This window comes from Xenopus laevis, chromosome 9_10S, assembly GCF_017654675.1.
Source record: "Xenopus laevis strain J_2021 chromosome 9_10S, Xenopus_laevis_v10.1, whole genome shotgun sequence".
NCBI classification, from domain to species: domain Eukaryota; kingdom Metazoa; phylum Chordata; class Amphibia; order Anura; family Pipidae; genus Xenopus; species Xenopus laevis.
Genome location: NC_054388.1, coordinates 41,815,579 through 41,831,968, shown reverse-complemented (window position 1 = coordinate 41,831,968; position 16,390 = coordinate 41,815,579). Strand labels below are relative to the sequence as shown.

The following is a 16,390-nucleotide window of genomic DNA, read 5'->3' as shown; positions in this document are numbered from 1 at the left end:
GGGTTCTATGTAGGGTAGGGGGGTAGAGTTTGTTTTTAAAGTTTAAATAATTCTTTTAGTAGACTTAAGGTATGGAGATCCACAGAAAGAACCCTTATCTGGAAAACCCCAGGTCCTGAGCATTCTGGATAGCAGGTCCCATACTTGCACTATATATTGGGTGGTCAGCTGGTATTGTCTTTGGAAGTACTAGCCTCCATTCTCTGCCTGCCAATAAAGCTTAATAATATTCCTTGTCATTTGTACATTTTTAATAGCATAGTTTTGCTTTTATAATGCCTTTACTTGAAAAGTTTCAACCAGGTTTTTTAAGGTTCAGCAAATAAATTCATAAAGGTTATTCTGTCTATCATTTTTCAACACGGCAATCTACAATTTCCCTATAACAAAAATCACAGTTAATGTAGAATGTTCAGGGGCGCTCAGGCAAGTTGAGAAACTTGTCTCAGGCGGCAACACCCACTGGTTGCCAGGGGCAGCAAATTAGCTTCTCCTGGTAAGTTTAAGAGCCAAATTCCCATTTTTCAACCAGGAAATTCTGCTCCTTTAGTGCAGCGAGTGCAACTGCGCTCTTTGCACTAGTGACATGGACCCCCCGACCCCCTCCGCTGCTGAAAAGGTGAGTGCCGTGGGGAGGGGCGGCAGAACAAAATGGCCTGGATCACCCCTGAGAATGTTGATCTAGAGTTACATGTAGTTTAGCTCTTACGGAGAGACACTACATTAGCAGTGGAATGGGGACCCAAATAACTACCGTGTCTAGGGATATTCTGTTGTCTTATGAATTAAATTGACAATTTCACTGATTAAGACCAGTAATTAAGAATACAATTTCAGGTTCCACTGTAATTCAGTAAAATTCCCATGGTTGAAGTGCTCAGTGTAGAATTAAACAATACCTCATACCTCATTAGTGAATGCAATGTCACTTGCAATTTTCAAACCTGCTTTATAAGAAAAGACGTTTCTGGGCACCCGATAGATTGCTCAGTACTTAAAAGGAAGAAATGCAGGAAATGTACATAAGATGTGAAATATGTTTTATACATTTTGTTATGAAACCTTATAATGTGGACCAGGTGTTGTAAGAACCCCATCAATCATCAAAAATGCACCTAATGGTTCACCATATTGCAGGACATGTAAGTATATAAAAATCCAAATTTATTCAGAATTTTCCAATAAAATCATTGCATGAGGACAGACAAATAAAGCAGGCAGTGGAGATCAAGGCTTAATGCGTTTCGTGACTGTGCTAGTCACTTCCTCAGAAGCCAGTGCGCCCTCTGCCGAAATAACACCTTTATAGTCACATATATAAAAGGATTGGTCTAAAGGCTGTTATACACAGTCACATAAAGCGATAGTAGTCATGATAAATACTGTGGATATCGTAAAATTAATTATTATCGTTGTACCATACCCTAATTAATATGTAATAAAACAGCAATATTTATTGCGGCAGTGAACAATTTTAAACATACTAAATGGAGTTATAAATATTGCTATAAATACAATATAAATACATATAGGTAAGAAATCCAGGCAAGCCAGAAAAAATATAAATATATATGTACATGACAATATACAGTATCCTCAATGTGGATTGAAAGTAATGGGCAAACATGGAAAGAGCATGTATAAAGAGGAGAATATAAGGAAAAACATCAAGTTAATGCATAAATGGCCACTTTCATAAAATAAGCCTAAAAAAAAAAAACGTTGATAAATTCATTATTATATTATAAATACAAAGGGTACCCCCAAATTAATCAATAATGCAATTAATTTCCCAATCTCCATGAAGCCCTCCCAGGGTAACTGTGCCAAGCGTGTACATCCAAAATGCTTCCCTCTTCAAGAGGGATTTTCAAGGTTTCCTTTCCTAACCCCAGGGGGGTTTTTCTATCAAATGTTTGGCAACTGCTGAGCTCTTATCCCCCCTAGAGACACAGCTCATGTGCTCAGAAATACGTTTTCTCACCGGTCTGATCGTTTTACCCACATATTGGATCCCACAAACACAAGTAATTAGATATATTACCCATTTTGTACTGCAAATGGCATAAAATTTCATCTTATATGTACGAGAGCTATCCCTAGAGCCAAATTCCTTAGAAGATTTCATGAGGTTACACGCATGACAGTGCGACCTACCACATCTGTAGCATTACATTTAACCAGTAAGAGTTCCTAGTTTCTTTACAATCCAAAAATAAACTAGGGGATAGTTGTGAACCCAGGCTTTTACCCTTCTCAGCAGTGTTCCTAGAGGGGGGCAGGCCCTGGTGCGTGATGCGCCGCTGGGCCCCGCCCCCCTCAGTACGGGTTGATCTCAGTGGCGTGCGGCGCTGCCGGGGGGGCCTGAGGGGGTGCGGGCCCTGCTCCCCCGGTAGTTTCGCCACGGACCCTTCTTAAAAGTAAAGCACGGTCGAGGGGATAATATTGTTTTCAAAGCCAGGTCATGTCTCAAAACACCCCAATGTTATTGTATTATTCTTTGTAAAAGGGGGGTGTCCTTTGAGTATGTAGTAATTATACGGGGGCAAACTGGATTGGCCTTGCGGGTAAATGTCATCCTACAATGCAACATAATCCCACAAGGTTATTTCTTAAACAAATACAAATAGCTAAAATATAGCTCTTTGTAGTTGATGCCTATATGCTTGATAGAAATTTCAAATGCCTCAGACCAAGTTTCTGGAAGTTTTGGTTTAGTCCCCAGCCATGCCCTGTTCTGCCAAACCCCATACAATTATGGCCAAAACACAACTCCGTATACCCCATCAAAGCCCCTTTGCTCCACCCAAGTACATAAATATAGGAGATTAATGAAAAATACAGGAGGCTTGACGAGTAGTTTTAACTAAAATTTATAGAGGGATTAAGTAAAAGAATTAAGAAACAGTCAATGTTCCTTTGATAAGGTTGTTCACCTTAAAATTTACTTTTAGTATGCTCTACTACCTTTTATTATAACCATTTTATGGCCTTGGGATACTTGTTCTTGTGCCGTACATTAGACGGCCAATATTTTCATCAAGGTAGAGCTCCTGATGGGGCCAGGTGTCGAGAGTAGATCCCAGGGTAACAAAGTCTGGGCACCCCTGCCATAGCCCCATAAAGAGATTCGCATACGAGGGTGCAAATCGTGCTCCCATTGCGGCTGCCTTCTTCTCTAAATAATATACATTATTAAACATGAAATAAATAGTACTAGATAAAGTAAAGCCTGGATCAAAAATTCATTTTGTATATCCACATATAACCCGAAATGTTTTAACCAAAATCTGACTGCTAATATGCCCCTATCCTGCTTAATAGACTATTAGATCTATAGACTATAGCATAGATCTATGCTATCCCTCAGATAACTTAATAAACTTAACACCATGGACAGCAACAGACAATCAACATATTCAGATAAAGGTTCATTTAGGGAGCCAATGCCAGATACAATTGGTCTGCCCCGCACCTCATCTAGACTTTTATGAACCTTAGGTAACCAGTGAATAATTGGAACGTGGGGATTCACTCTGTTCAGATAGGTACACTCTTTATCATTCAGAATCAAATGGAATTGAGCCCGATCAAATAAACTTAACAACCGGGTACGAAACTCAGTAGTGGGTTCTAGTTCTACAACCCGGTAGGTAATATTATCCTGAAGCTGTCGAAGAGACTTGGAAAAATAATATTCTGCATCCAATATCACTAAAGAGCCTCCCCTGTCTGCATTTTTTATAACAATGGATTTATTAGAGGTGAGGTCTAGTAATGCCTTGATTATTCAAATTCCCAATAGTAACAAGGGGGTTACCTTTTCTATCAAGTTTACATAAGTCTAACGTGACCAGTTTCTGAAACAAATCAATATACGAACCCCTACTCTCTATTGGGTAAAACTCGGACCTCTCTCTTAATCCTCTATGTATAATGGGAAGAAACACATTATCCTACAGTTTAGAGTCGGACTGAAGATCCTGCATCATGTTAATCGCGCGTACATCCTCAAAAGTAAAATTTGACCAATCTACACAATTAACGAAGTGGGCCTCATTATCAATACTAGATGACATGTCCTGATTCCCATCAGTGTCAACGGGGCTCCCCGACTCCTTTGTTATAGAATTATAGTGTCTTACTACGGTAAGTTTACGAACAAACTTGTTGATGTTCAAAATAATGTCATGTAGGTCTTTATCAGAGACAAAGTTCAATCCTAGACTCAATACTTTTAGTTCAGCATCAGTTAGAACATGTTTGGATAAATTGATGACATTGCATGTGGGGTCATATATTTTACCCCTACTCTCTCCATTATTGCCAGATTTCAATAGTGCCTGCTGTATCCCCGGTCTCTGCTCCCCCTCCAAGTCCATTCCTGGTCTCCTGAATACATGGCTTCCGCCTGGCTTCGTGTTTTGACCCGATCTCTGTGGAATGGTGTTCACCTGTAAGGCCTTTCTCTCATGTAGTCTTCTATTTGACCTCTGGAAAAATCCCCCTCTGTATGTAAAAAAGAGGGAGAGGAGGCCGAGCTGCCTGATGCTTGGTTATCTGTATCCTTAAATCGTACTCTCTTCTCAGGTTTCCTGTTAACCTTAAAGGGTTTCCTTGAAAATATTTATTCTGAGTCATAAAGGTCTTGTTACGAAAATTCCAGTCGTATACTCGGTTAAGCTCATAATCCTTCTTATCTCTGAGAAATTTATCTATCTTTGGGGCAAATTTACTAAAGGGCGAAGTAACTAAAACGGGAGAAAATTCGACAGCTAGCGAAGGAGATAGACTCTAGCGGTACTTTGCTTCCTAACGCCTATCGAATTTGCGCTCTGGCAAATGGACGTAACTATGCAAATCCACTAAGATACAAATTTTATTGAACGTTACCTCTTGTGCCAGACTTGCCTTCACCACCTCAGACCAGGCAAAGTGCAATAGAGTAGATAGGACTTCCTAAAAAATGCTAGTGTCTTTTCCTTTTTCAGGGTAATGGGCTGAAAAAGAGCGTAATTTTTTTTGGGGGGTAACTGGCTTCCCCCCTACATTTCCTAACATATGGCACATAAACTAAACACTGGGATCATGTGTAAAGCAATATAACAACTTTATTTTATTAAGGTTTCCCGGGTAATGTATTTGCTGCAACATATACCTCCATTGAACTTTAACTTCCTGCGGTATGCAAATTAGGCAACGCTAGTGAAACTTTGCTTTGCTTGGCGCAGTAATGCTAGTGCAACTTTGCCAGCGTTCGGGCCCGGAAGCAATTTCGGATTTTAGTGAATTAGCGTTGTCCTAGCAAATCTACGCCTGTCGAAGTATTGCGCTGTGAGCAAAGCCGTCCCTGGCGAATTTTCGGAGGTTAGTGAATTTGCCCCTTTGTGTGTTTGAGCTGTGTCTCTAATTTGTTAACACGATGTTTGATGTTATCCAGCCGTTCAGCTATATCCACGTCAGCTTCCCGTTCAGCCAATTGGACTGTAAAGGTGGCCATTCACGCAGAGATCCGCTAGTTTGGCAATGTCGCCAAATGAGCCAATCTCTCCCTGATATGCCCACATTGAAGTGGGCATTATCGGGCAGATCCGATCGTTGGGCCCACATTCCAAACGGGCGGGAGGATCGCGGGACCGCATACACGTGGCTGCGCTCCAGCGGGATTTTTACCCTGCCCGATTCAGATCTGCCCGACTTTCAGCAAGATATCGATCAGGGAAGCCCGTCAGATAGCCTAATACACGGACTCGGCATGTCGGCAGCCTTTATCGGCCCGTGTATGGGGACCTTTAGTCCTTAATGTTCGCCTGTAAGAACCCAAACAGTCTAAAAACCTGTTTAAAATTAAATGACCCAAACACTCTAAAGTATGTTCTTATAGTAAAATGATTGCTGTATGTAGGTAATTATAAAATACTAAAATGAGCTAACTCACAGACCTAAAAACTGCACGTAGTTTAAGCACTCCATTGCATAACATGGAATGTCTTTACTTATACAAAACCAGTGGTCTTTCAGTTGGACTGCTGTAAACAAGAGGTTTGCACATTTAAAAGGACAAATAAATATGAGAAGGTATATGTATCTTATGTGGACCTACAGATAACTCTTCTTTTTATTACATTAGTTATCCTATAGTGAATTGTAGACTGTCCATTTATGAGTATCCTCCAGCTGAGTTCTTCCCCCTGCCCTTAAATACATAAATAGATAAACAGTTAAAGCAATGTTCCCTCTAAGTGAGCGCTCGTGCACGAACAGGGCCAGCACACACAACAAATTGTGGTGTGCACAAAAACACTTGTGTGAAAACACAAAAGGTTGGTTTAATATCAATAAACTGAGCACACTGGTTGTAAAAACTGTGCACACTTGTTTAAAATGTGTGCACAAAATACATTTTTAGCCAAGTTAGGAATTAGAAAGAACATTGCATTTAAGGTATATATAACACATGCACACTAGCCTAGAACAGTGGTTTTCAGACTTTTATTGTGTCTAGCACAACTCTGAGACCATAATTAACCCTGAAGTTGGACTTTCAGCTGTATCTAAAAAGACAATCGCATACTTCCCAAATTTCTCTCAACTCTCTTTATTCTGCCCCATCTCCATTAAAGGCTTTGAGGCCAACCCCACACCAGAATCACTAGAATGAAGACTCTAGATCACTGATCCCCAATCAGTGGCTCATGATCAACATGTTGCTCACCAAATCCTGGTTTGGGGACAAGTTTTGGTTGCATAAAAACTAGGTGTAGTGCCAGAGTCTCCTGTAGGCTACCATTCCATATAGGGGCTACCAAATAGCCAATCACAATCCTTAATTGGCAATCATAGGAACCTTTTGCATACTTGTGTTGCTCCCCAACTCTATTTATATTTGAATGTGGCTCATAGGTAAAACGTTTGGACCCCTTCTCTAGATTTAATTGAATGGAATTAAAACGTTGCCGTTTTCTCTTGAAAAGAGAGCCAGATGTAGTGGAAGCTGCACCAGACTCCTGAAGATGTAGTGTTTCTATGACTGATAAGATCAGGGCATCTATCATCTCTGCGGAACGTGGAACCAGGTCATCTTCCTCTTCGTCACTGAGGGATAGTTCCCCTTCTTAGAGAGTGTTCTCAGGCTGTCGAAGCATGCACCTTAAAGGCGGATGACCTAGAGAATAGGCTCCTCCGTAACAATCTCTTGTTTATTGGTTTCCCTGAGAGAACGGAGGGAGAGAACCCGGAGCGCTTCATAGAGACTTGGCTAATAGATCGATTCAGCCGTGAGGCTTTTTCACAAGTTTTCGTGCTCACAGAATAGCAACGAGACCACTTATACCCGCAGCTCCACCACATCCATTAATTGTCCAACTACTGAGCGCCAGAGATAGAGATCGCGTGTTGGCCCTAGCTAGGAGATGGATACCCTTAACCTTCAGGATGCCCGGATCTCGATATTCAGTGATTTCTCATCTGAGGTACAAGACAAAAAGCGGCACCTTCGGGGCCTGGGATTACAATCCGCTATTCTATATCTGGCAAGGCTGCGTGTGGTGGCAGATGGATGGCCAGACCCGATTCTTCACGGAGCTGCAAGATCTCAGCCGCTGGCTGGACACGGAGGGCAGATCACCAGCTAACCCCTAACCGGATGGAAGGAGACCGCAACGTTACCCTGTGACCGTTCGCGGTCCTAGGCCCCAGATCTGCATTAACTGGTAAACCTGGCCTGAGTTACTCCCCCCCACCACCTTGCTGGGCCCAATACCTGTTGACTAGTCAAGACAAAATCTGAGCCACTGGGAGGCCTCACCACGCAAGACGCGTGGATGGCGAGTGCCTCACCCGGTGTAGCTTGGCACACAGGGAAAACATGCACCCTTTGACTTTAAGTTTTAGCCCCCTGAAACTGACATCACCTATGCACGAAACCCAGACCAGGGACGGTGGGTCCAGGTTGGGCTCCTGTCTAAGACACCCTCGTCCACCACAGGACAAGTGGCCTAGCGCTCGTTGGCACCCCCATAGTTTATTATGTGTTACGGGTTGAATTCTGCCAAAAGTTGGGGATCCGGGCAGAAAGGGAGGGTTATGAAGCTTAAGTTGGGGGAAGCTCTAAGTTTAAATGTTATGTGTTCATCCTCAAGCAAAATGTTTATACAAAATGTTATGCAAATTTTAGTTAGTTATGGCACAATTTCAGGTACAATACATATGAAGAATGCTACAGATCCAAAGCCCAAGGCAAAAGCAGTAACATATCTGACATTGTATTTACTACTGTGTATAATAAGAGATTCACAGCCGCCAGCTGGTAAAGGTAAAATGCGCATGATGAAGGGTTTATCTCCAAAATCCAGTACCTGTCATTTTATTCATAAATGTATGCAATATGGGACTTAAGGTTGTAACCTGGAATGCTAGGGTTCTAAATGATTGTATAAAGCGCAAGCTAGTTCTGGAATTTCTTAGGAAAACAGGGGTAAATGTTATCATGCTCCAAGAAACCCACCTAGCGGGATGCAAAACGCTGGCCATAAAACGCCCCTGGATAGGATGGTATTACCACGCACCGTACTCATCTCACTCCTCAGGAGTAGTGGTGTTAATAACTAGAAACATCCCCTTTAGAATGGACTCAATAAAAACGGACAGTAGGGGCAGATTTATCTTTATTCATGGCTACATTCAAGCGCAAGAGGTTGTACTGGCTACTATATACATACCCCCTCCATTTAAAGATGATTGTCTGGTGCAACTAATCAGCTTCATGGCTCAGTATGAACATGCAGTGGTTTATGCACTAGGGGACTGTAATACAATCCTAGATGCCACACTGGATAGGAGCCCCCTACCAATATAAATGAAATTACATAAGTGGCTGGGTTAACTGAGGCATGGAGGCACTTCAACCCCGCCCACAAACAGTATAAATGCTTCTCCAGCTCACACACTGTGTTATCTAGGATAGACCACTGCTTTGTTAACCAAAAGGCTCTGACGCAAATCAATAGTATAAGATACCTTCCCAGAGGGATATCGGACCACGCCCCCATTGAGCTTATTCTCACATTAGAGGAGAAGCAGAATAGGCCCAGGTGGTCCCTTAACCCAACTTGGCTGAACCTACTAGAGAACTATGATACCCTGGAAGCTGAGATCTTAGAATTCACTAGAATGATTGAAGACACAGCAGATCAGTGTACATTTTGGGATGCCATGAAGGCTTACTTGAGGCGGGTGTTGCACGCACAAATCTATATATATAAGAAACAGGCTTCAATGGAGGTAAAAGGAGTAGAGAACCAAATTACATCCCTAGAAAGTGGCAGTCCTGAACCCTCAATCGCAAAAGTTTGAGGAGCTTAAATGAAATGGTCCAAATATAAGCACTTATTTGGGAAAATTAATGTACTGGAGTACGGAGAGAAAGCTGGTAGAATGATAGCCCATCTCACTAGAATACACTCATCCCCCTCCACAATTATCCTTTTAAGAGGTGCACAGGGATCACTCACCACAGATCCACAAGAAATCCAAGAGAGCCTAACTAAATTTTATGAGAAACTATACTCCTCTACACTCCAGGGTACTTCGCTAAATACTATAGACGATTTCCTAGAGAACCTAGACTTGCAACAACTACCGGAGGACTATCAATCATACCTAGACTCAGAATTAACACTATTGGAGGTGCAGGAAGCCATTGACTAATTTCCCAACGATAAGGAGGCAGGGGCTGACGGGCTTCATATTGAGCTATACAAAAGACATAACTGTAAGGAGTTCTTACCTGGCGTCCCAAGATGGCGGAGTCCAAGATGGCGGCGTCCTCCATGTGCTTCCTTCTGGTCGCAGTTCTGTGACATCACACCAGCGTCAGAATATCCACCAGCATCGGATTGGTCGCCGACGCCTAAGCGCCAGCGTCAAAACGCCTGCGTGAAGACGCCAGCGTCATGACGCCACTGCGTCCGTTTTGGCGCCAAAGGAGGCCTATAAAAGATGCTGAAGCACTGCAGACTGTGCCCTACTATAGGTTCTTCCTCGTGAGTTCCTGGGTGTGCTTCCTGTGATTATCATTCCTGATCCTGTGTATTGACCTTTGCCTGATTTCGTATTCTGAACCTTTGCTGTCTGAACCGACCTTATTGCCTGGACTTCGACCACTCTCTTTCTATACCCTTGCCTGTACCTCGAACTATTGGACTGTGCTTCCTCCTTGGTCCGCTACTCCTGGCTGAGCCTTCGGGCCCCTTACAATAACAAAACAATGGGGCCCATGCTTCTTAAAGTGTATAAACATACTATACTAGCCACAGCCCTCCCAGGCTCCATGTACGAAGCTGCAATAGCCTTAATAGCAAAACCTGGCAAGGACCCCACAGAGCCAGAATCATATCGTCCCACATCGCTCCTCACAGCTGATGTTAAAATATTCGCCAAAGTAATAGCAAACAGATTAAGAAAGGGAATACACAAACTGGTTAAGGACGACCAACTGGGGTTTATGCCGGGGAAAACAGAACCCAGAATAAAGGGCTGGAAATCTAAATCAGGGGTTGATAAGCTATACACAGATGATACCCTGGTGTACTTGGGTGACAGAGGAGGCTCGCTTCGGGAGCTTGTTGCCATGACCAGTCAGTTTGGTACCCTATCAGGCCTAAAGGTTAACCCCTCAAAATCCATGCTATTCCTAGTAGATCAACAACTACCTGCTAAGGACTTGGGGAGCTGCACTATGCAGATCTTGTCTTTGTATATTTAGGAGTTAAAATTGCACTTCCAATCTCAATTTATTACTCATTAAATGTGGCCCCATTACTAGAGTGGGTCAAAAATAAAGTTGAGGCTTGGACCTCGTTACCACTGGGACCGGTGGGCAGAATAACTCTAATGAAAATGTTTATTCAACCAAAAGTCGCATATACCCTATGGCATGCCCCCGCTACTCATACCAAAATCTTTCTTTAAGAAACAAGAGGGTCTGTTTAGAAGTTTTATATGGGGTAACAGTTGACCTAGACTAGCTTTCTGCACCTTGATCAGACAGCAAGGCAAAGGTGGTTTGGCTGTACCAGACTTCCACATACTTTACATTGTATTACAACTATCCCATGTGGCTGCACTGCTGGGTGGAATGACTAGCTCTGCTGTGTTACAGTGCTGGACCTCTATACTCCCCAAAGATCATAATACAGCCCAATCATTGCTCACTCCCTATAAAAAGGGTTTGTGAGGAACTAATTCTATCCTGTTGGCTACAGCAGAAATCTTCCTCAAAGCAACTACGCAAGTGTTAGTTGACACACTGGACACCTCCACACCCCTATGGAGGAGTGGCGGCTCAAGCGACGTGACTGATCTTGTCCCCCCCCCTAGTGGGCGGAAGCAAAAGGGCATCCTTACATTAGGGCATGTTTGGCAAGATGGAAATATCATCTCCTTCTCAGCCCCATTAATAAAATTTGGCCTACAAGAAACTCACTGGTTGAGCTACAGGATGTTGCACCATCATTGGCACAGACGTGTACCAATTAAAATGGAGACCCATCCACTCCTCCCTATACTAAGCCCCAGGTCCCCAAAGGGTATAATATCTAACCTGTATAAAAAGAGATAAGTGCTCGCCACCTCAAGGAAATTCCGAACAAATCTAGAACTGCATGGGAGATAGATGTGGGAGATATAGCGGATGAGCAATGGGCGGAATTTCTTAAATCCCCCAATAGAGTCTCGGTGAATCCTAGACATAAAATCTTACAGCTCTACTTGGTACATAGAGCATACTTTATTCCTTCCCGTCTCCACAAGTTCAACTCACCCCTATGTCTGAGGTGTAGGAAGGCAGGAAGGCACCTTGTTGCATACCACCTGGTCCTGTAGGGTGATACAACCATACTGGAAAGATATAACAAATGTGGTATCATCAGTCCTAAAACAAACGATACCTGTTGACCCACTCATCTGTATCTTGGGCATATTCACAGGTCTTACTTAACAAATTCTCCAAAGCATGCTAGTAAGTAAAAAAAAACAAGATCATTGAAAGAACGTATTAGGGAACATATCAATCAAGTAAGCAATACTAAACTAAGCAGCAAAACCAATGTCACTAGACATTTTCAAGAATGCAATAATAGTAATTTACAGTATTTTTCCATACAGGGAATTGAACAAATTAAGACAAGCATTAGAGGGGGAGATCTCCTGACGAAACGAAAGAAAAGAGAGGTTTATTGGATTTTTCACCTACAAACTAGGTTGCCACTCGGTCTCAATTATATGTTTGATGTGACTTGCTATATTTAACTATATGTATACTATTTTTTATATTGTATAATTATACTTTTATAAATGCCCTGTAACATGAATTATCTAACACATAGATCATTGTATTTGAACAAAGCCATTAGCCCTATGGATGATATATGGCAGTTGTAACACATGTTTTGGATTGTAATTGGTTTTATTGAGGGCCCAGGGAAGTGCATTGTAAGTAGCACTTCCATTATATTTGAATATATTTTGATTTAGCCTTGAGTGCTTCCACAATTCCCCTCTATTATTGAGGGGAGGGACTATGAGAGCTAGTATTTAAGGAACAAAGGAAAAGAAACTAGTTAGATTCTGCCTATGACTAAGTGCTGGGTAAGCATGAAACGCGTTAGGCGCTAGAGGGGTTATTTCCTATGTATTTTAATAACTGATGTAAATAAAGTATATTTTTTTACTTACTAGCATCCTTTGGAGAATTTGTTAAGTATATGGTTATACCTCTGTTTGGTCACTAGAGGTCTCCAGCATGCTTATAATGAATGTTTACTGGCTTCTACCTCCAATTTGACTAAAATATTCACAGGTCTGCCAACTACCCCACAGATTAAGGCCTTCCTTAGCAAAGCCATGTTTCAAGCTTGTAACGCTTAATTGGAGATCAAACAGCCCATCTGACCAGGGCCAGTGGATTAGGTCAATGACCAACCTAGCCTCAGTGGAGAATCTTCTCTCCAAAAAGAAGGGTTTATTATCTAAGTATTACAGAGAGTGGTCCCCTTGGATCAGTAAATTTCCCTGCCCCACCATTCATCACTCTAGTGACCACCCACCCAATTAAAGTGGGGACACCTTCCTAAAAACCACCTCAGATTTGTGCACTATAGTAGCCTTCTGGTAACTAGCTGTAAAGCCGTTTTTCATATATACACCTGTAGATACAGACTGCTTAAATATATAAATAAGTTGAAGTGGATGAATCGTCTGTTAACTCATATGCGACTCTTTATTGCCAATTGCATACTGTGCACGCTTGTATATACTATTTTAAAGGGATTGAATAAAGTTGAACTTTTAATTTATTCTTCGGCTCCACCGCTGATTATATTCATCCGGATGCTACCCCCTACGTGAAGCGCTTGTGAAGACTAAAAACAGCATGTCTGTAATAAGTGGCAACAATTCTTCATTGATGTATGTTTCAATACATTTACCTGAAACAAAAAAAAAAATTAATTGTGCACAGCAATGAACAATACATACATACATACATAACATTTCAGGACTGGTGGCAGGACCCCAAATTTGGAGGGACACAGCAACTTAACCCCTGAAATAATACCTAAACTCTGAGCAAACAGGGATTGAGGAGCAGCAACTTAAAGGTTCTAAAAAATCTTTATCTAAAGGTGGCCATACATGTAGAAATATGCACGTTTGGTGATCTCTTCCCAACATTGAGGTGGGCCATATCGGGCTGATCCGACCGTGGGCCCTAGAGCCCAACGATCAGATCATAAGGGTTGTAGCACACGGCCAGATTCGGGAAGATTTAGTCGCCTGGTGACTAATCGCCTCTTCTGCGGGGCAACAATCTCCACGAACAGCCTTCCCCCTGCTATAATGTGAAAACGCCAGCGCCAATGCACTTGCGGCATTTCGATTTCTGAAGTCGCTTCAAGTTGCCTCACGAGGAAACTTGGGCCACTTCTGAAATCTAAGTATAGTGTGTGCATTGGCGCTTTCGCATTATAGCAGTCTGAAGGCAGTTCGGGGAGTTTGTTGCCCCGCAGAAGAGGCGATTAGTCGCCAGGCGACTAAATCTCCCTGAATCTGCCCTTCTGCTAGCTCCATAATGCATCCGATACGGGCGGTTGGATCATGGGAGCGCATATACCCACAGATGCGGCCTCAATCCAACAGGATTTTTTAACCTGCCCGATATCGATCGGGGAAGCCCGTCGTATGGCCCCACACACGGGCCAATAAGATGCTTACTCGTTCTGTCAGAAGCAGTATCAATAGAATTATCAAATAATCTGTTGCTCCTTGGCAATTTGCTTTGCCATTTGTCACTTACCTTGCTAAATTCCTTTCACATTGTAGTTCAGCCACATTTGTGTTCTCCTTTGCTTGTCTGTAGTGTTTCAGCTATTCAGCAAAATCTTCTTCTTCTTCCTCATTGTAGTTACCATCACTGTAGTTACTATTACCATCATAATCATTTGCATTTTTCTTATGCTTTGGGGATGTAATATAGCTCCCTGGTCCATGCTGAAATGAAGTAGAGAAATAGCTTTGCAATTGCTGAAAACTCCTAAAACGGTTATTTTAAAGAGCTTAATAATCTAAACTATACATTGAAAAGGTCTCTGTGCTTTTTTATATAATTCATGGCAAACATACCTGTGAATATTGAACATCATAATCTCTGTACATAGTATCTTTGTGTGACCTTTCTCCATGCTCTGTATCAGAATCACCACTGTACTCTTGAGCTGTTATCACTTTCAGGAACTTTATGCTGCAAAAAATACGAGGCATTATACCAGTTAAAATAAAATAATAACAGATTGCAGCTAGCTTAAGGTGGATGGTACTGGAACATATAGAAAGACCTTTACAAGGTGGTGATAAAAAAAACTTTAATATGAAGCTAAATGGATAGACAGGCTGAACAGTGTTCAACCACTTGGGATGAACGAAGCCTGAAGCCTTAAATGTTTTCTATGAGTAATAATAAGGTGGTTAAAAGAATGAATAACTTCTGCTGCTTACACTATATATATATATATATTCTTTACAGAGAAAAAATTCTGGAGGACCATTGAGATGTGTGGACTCTATTACTGACTTGATTTGGTGAAAAACAATTACTGATACTATTGACTTATAACACTACTGAAAAAAATCACTGGTGTGGGCTTTGGATAGATGGCAACATAGTATCCCTTTGTTTATTATGGAGCTGAGGAAACACTTGGAGGCAAATTTACTAAAGGGCGAAGTGGCTAACCTTGCAGATTTACTCTAGTGCTACTTCGCAAAGTTGTGCTATGGCGAAGGCACGTAACTACGCCAATTCACTAACTTGCGGATTTTACTGAACGTTACCTCTAGCGCCAGACTTCCCTTCGCCACCTCAGACCAGGCGAAGTGCAATAGAGTATATACGGCTTTCTTCAAAAAAAGTCCCAAAAACGCTGGCGTCTTACTTTTTTAAGGGTGATAGGCTGAAAAAGATTGTAAATTTTATTGGGGGTACCCTCCTACCCCCCTACATTTCCTAACATATGGCACCTAAACTATACAGTGGGCACATGTATAGGGCAAAATAACAACTCTATTTTATTTTATGAAACTTTCCCAGGCTTGTGTAGTTTAATGTATTTGCTGCTACATATACGTCCATTGTACTTAGACTGCGTTGTATGCAAATTAGGCATCACTAGCGTAACTTCGCTTTGCTTGACGAATTAACGGTAGCACAACTTCGCTACCCTTCGCCTCCCTGAGTGCAACTTCGGATTTTAGTTAATTAGCGGCGTCGCGGAACCAACGCTGGCGCAACTTCAAAGGTAATTAAGTTTGCCCCTTGGGGCTTATGGGTAAAAAAATGTTTAAACGGTCATCGTGTTAACAATGTTTGTAACTTGCACCAGAGGAAGGACCTTTGAGGTTCAAAACATGTAGTGCTGTAATAAAAACGTAATTTCTTCACACTGGAAGGCTCTCCAGTTCCCTTCATCTTTCATGATACTGCTGTGGAGATGGCTACTCTACTGTTGAAGAACTTGGGTCATTTGGAGGATCGGTTGGGAAATAATTGATTATACATTTAAAATAAAAAAAATCAACACGGTACTCAAAATCTCCATAAGCACTCTGTGTGCAAATTTATGTGAACATACAGCACATATACAGAAAAAGGGCATTCCTCCTCTTTCTGAAAACAAATGAATTAACAAGCTGAAAAACATTGAGTTGTAGTGAACAAATCAAAGGGAAAATGCATCTTACCCTGTGTTTCTCTTGTCTGTGATGTTTTCCTTCCTTTTTTGGCCTTTCTTTTCTCTTTGTGGACTTCCCGTTGGTCTTCTATTTCCTTATTTCTCGA

General features: G+C 41.9%; 1 protein-coding gene and 1 long non-coding RNA gene across 2 annotated transcripts in view; one reads left to right on the top strand and one right to left on the bottom strand.

The window, feature by feature from the left end:
- narf.S (nuclear prelamin A recognition factor S homeolog) overlaps nucleotides 1–16,390 on the top strand; it is a 71,916-nt gene that overhangs the window by 17,957 nt on the left and 37,569 nt on the right. The gene's annotated exons all lie outside the window — the stretch shown is intronic.
- Nucleotides 13,261–14,791, bottom strand: LOC121398768. The gene is made up of 3 exons (XR_005964518.1): nucleotides 14,680–14,791; nucleotides 14,354–14,547; nucleotides 13,261–13,487 (listed from the first exon to the last, which is right to left on the bottom strand). It is a non-coding gene; the product is annotated as an uncharacterized LOC121398768 (long non-coding RNA).